The 3,938-nt window shown below is 37.6% G+C and overlaps 1 long non-coding RNA gene across 1 annotated transcript; it reads left to right on the top strand.

The window, feature by feature from the left end:
* The first annotated feature begins 1,024 nt into the window (after nt 1-1,024).
* On the top strand, nt 1,025-3,686 carry LOC148779634 (uncharacterized). The gene is made up of 2 exons (XR_016045686.1): nt 1,025-1,127; nt 3,442-3,686. It is a non-coding gene; the product is annotated as an uncharacterized LOC148779634 (long non-coding RNA).
* The last annotated feature ends 252 nt before the right edge of the window (nt 3,687-3,938 follow it).

The raw sequence follows: 3,938 nt of genomic DNA, 5'->3' as shown, positions 1-3,938 counted from the left end.
TATTAGTTGTAAATTTAAAATTTCCCATTTTCCTAGAAAAAAGCGGAAATTGCCTTTTTCTTTCTTTTCAATTGCTATTTCTTATATGTTTAAGCAATTACTAGCCTAGTAAATAAGGATTAAAAATCTCTCAACGCCATATTAAATACCCTATTTTTTATTTTCAACAAAGATTACTGACTATTCTACAATGAAAAAAGTTTATACAATATTGCAACATTATTTGTAGAAATAAGATTAGAGTAATCTACACCGTCTATTTTGTTTGGATGGAGTAAATTGGACAATATCTCAAAAAAATATTACAAATGGATTTCTTATTTTTTGGATTTTTTAAAATTTTTTATTTTATTTTTATTTTTTGAGATCCCTGAGTGAGACCCTCAACTTGGGAGAACAAGGGCACGACCATTGCCCAAACCCGAATAACGCAGCCAAGTTCGAGCTGACACAGCCGCTTTCTTTCAAACACTACGAGCATGTTTGATAAGTGGAAGTTTCTGGAAGCAGGAGTTAAATGTCCTACTTCCATGTTTGATATTATTGTGTGGAAGCTGTAAAGTGGAAGGGCGACCTTCCATGCAGCTTTTTTTTAGTGTTAAAATGGGTTCGTTTTTAAAATACCTCTTGTAACGACCTAGACTTTCCCGGCGAGATAGCGTGCACGACGGGCTAAGGAGGGATGCACACGACAGTAAGAGAATAAGAGAGAAGACGTGCGCGGCAGTAAATGTGTGCGGCAATGGGCACGCACGGTAGTATGAGAGAGAAGAGAGAGAGACACGTAGGGCAGTAAGAGAGAAGACGTGCACGGCAATGAGAAAAGCCTAAAAGAGTATTGTCGTGCGTGACACCACGAGCCTGTGTATGACCTATGGTTGCCATCTGTCTATTGCATGCTGCCACCTTGCCACTTGTCAAGCTGCATGACACTAAGGTTGCCACTTGGCAAGCCCAGAATGCCACCTCCCATATGAGATAGTACAAAAGCCCCTTCTCCCCCTTTATCTCACATTTTGAACCCATCCTTCTCTCTTGGAGCACCAAACTCCATCCCCCTTTGAGCTTTGTGGGAAGACTTGGAGTGAATGTGTGAAGGGTTTTGATAACACCATTGCACACACAAGGTAAGTGGATCAAAAACCTTGCATGTTTTTAGTTGTGGGAGTATGAAAACTAAGCATGAACTTGTATGAATTTTGGGGACCAATGATTGCATGTGTAGATCGTGGTGCATTGTTTTCCAAAAATTAAGTCTTCTGTGCAAGACAAGATGTGCATTGAAATTACTATTGTTAATCATGAAAATATGTGAATTGGTATTCATGTGAGTCTAATTCAATATGAAAAATGTTTCATATTAATGTCTAACCTAAATTGGGAGTAATTGATTGTTACTTGAGAGATGTCATGCTTACACTGTGAAATTCCAGGGAAGTTGCATGTTCTTGTAGCACTATGTTGACCTATCAAATGATATCCAAATAACACCAAATCACCTCCATTAGATAGATCCATGTGTCTACTATGATTTTCATGTTTAAACTTTGCTCAAATTCTCTATAAATGAGGTGCTATGCTTCAAATTGTGCAAGCATATCATTGTTAACAGATTTCACTGAATTTCATAACTGTTTGCTTTTGTTGTCTTGAGCTTTTAAATGACCAAATGGAGTCTAATTACTTTCAAACCACTGCCACTTGAAAGATCTGTGCGTTTACTTAAAGTTTTATGTTGAAATCATTTCAAAATACCTTCTAGATTGAAAATTATGCCACTAATAATAGGGATATGTCACTGTTAGTAGAATTCATAGATTCTCTTATGTTGCTATAAGCTTTTGATTCAGTAATTGGAGCCCAAATGCTTTCAAATCACATTTGTTGGAAAGATATGTATTCTTGAACTTTGGTTTTGAAACTACCCCAGAATTCCCTCAAATTCGAGAGTTATGCTTCTATTGGTGTAAGATCTCACTGTCATAGATTACTGCAAATTCCAGAAGTTGTTGCTCTTGTTCTGTTGGGCTTTTAACTGATCAAATGATGCACAAATAGCTTCAAATTCTCTTTGAACAAAATATATACATATCTATTTCAAGTGAAGATTGAAACTGAGTTGAAATCCCTCATGAATTAAATGGCATGTCTCATTTAGTATATGCATATATCATAATGAGTATGACAGTAAATCCCAAACTGTTATTATGAACTATGCAAATATTATATACTGATGTTTCTGAAAATAGTTAAATCCCTTCATAAGGAGATTGAACTTATCTGTCATGAGATATTGAAAATGCTTGCTTATGATACTATGAATGTTCTTAAACTCTTGAATGGTAAAGCATGAGCAAATGAACTCTTGAGCATGCATATATGAAGTGTAACTAAATGTAATATACTGTAATTCTGTTATCTATATGTGATACTGACCACTATGCAATGGGTCCTCCATTGGTAGTTGGATACTGTAATTCTGTTATCTACATGCAATACTGACTACTACGCAATGGATCCTCCATTGGTAGTTGGATACTGTAATTCGGTTATCTATATGTGATACTGACCACTATGTAATGGGTCCTCCATTGGTAGTCGGATGCTCTAATTCTGTTATCTATATATGATACTGACCACTACCAATGAGTCCTCCATTAGTAGTTGGATATTGTGATTCTATTTTATTGAGGTTGATATATGTGATACTGACCACTACGCAATGGGTCATCCATTAGTAGTTGGATATTGTGATTCTGTTATATTGAGACTGATATATGTGATATAACCACTACGCAATGGATCCTCCATTGGTAATTGGATAGCCTGTGCCTCGACTCTAATGATAGGAATGGAGTCAGCAGGTAACTGTAAATTATTGGGAGGGTCGCGTCCCCCTCTTATTATTCTGGGCACTATGCATTGGGTCTTCCAATGGTAGTGTAACGCCCTCTCGCCTGAAAGTATAAGGATAGGGTAATATCTTGCAAGGCTACCGCTTATCGAAAACCCCAAAGTACGCTGGGGATTGTGTATATGAGTAAGGACATTACGAAATGAGAGCTCCATTTTTCATTGTCCTCCCTCCTGAATTAGAGTAAAAGTTTAAAGTTCAGGATTGACTTGGCCTGATCGATGCGACTTCTACTTCGGGAGTAGATAACTCTAGACTTTACTTGTGTGCTTTGTGTGTTCTTTCTGGGTACTGACATGTTACTATGATAAGAGGTGAAATAACTGTTTGCTCATACATATGCACTTCCTTGGAATCTGAATCATACTCTATTTTACACTGCTAATGATTTGTGATGCATGACTTTATTCTGTGATGATATGCAGACCACATTATCTTATAAGTGTGTATTTAAGGTGGGAATGCATGGGCACTGATATACTTACTGGGCTTTTTAACTCATTCATCTTATTTTATTCCTTGTGTAGAGTGATATCCTTCGATTCTTGAGAGTGGGCAGCTGGACAATTGTGGCAGGTGGCTGACGCCCGGGACTGATCAAGGAACTTTTGTTAGTAGGTGTCCGGTGGCGGTGCCACAATGTGATTTTTGATGTAATAGTGTAATTTTGTTGTCAGGCCTGTAGTGCCTTGGACTGAATTGTAAAGAACCTTTGGAGATTGGATATGTATATAATGGTTTTAATTTATGCAGTTTCATGTTGCTTGATGAATGAATTTTTATTTTATTTCGTCGTTTATTTTGATTCTTCATTTCTAAACCAATTGAGCGACTCCCACCTGAGTGACGTTTGTGATATTTGATCGCCATCCTGCACTCTGTCGTCCTTTGACAAGTATGGTAGGGGTCAGGGGACGGGGTCGTGACACCTCTCTTCCATAAAACATGATGAAAGAGTAGTCTTCCATAATTTGTGGGAGAGTCCCTTCCACTCCCAAGAACTCCATGCCTCAAACACACCCTC

Source organism: Amborella trichopoda, chromosome 12 (genome assembly GCF_054954075.1).
Source record: "Amborella trichopoda isolate Santa Cruz 75 chromosome 12, AtrichopodaSantaCruz75HAP2 v2.0, whole genome shotgun sequence".
NCBI classification, from domain to species: Eukaryota; Viridiplantae; Streptophyta; class Magnoliopsida; order Amborellales; family Amborellaceae; genus Amborella; species Amborella trichopoda.
The sequence above is the reverse complement of the archived record's forward strand: the minus strand, read 5'-3'. Positions and strand labels throughout refer to the sequence as shown.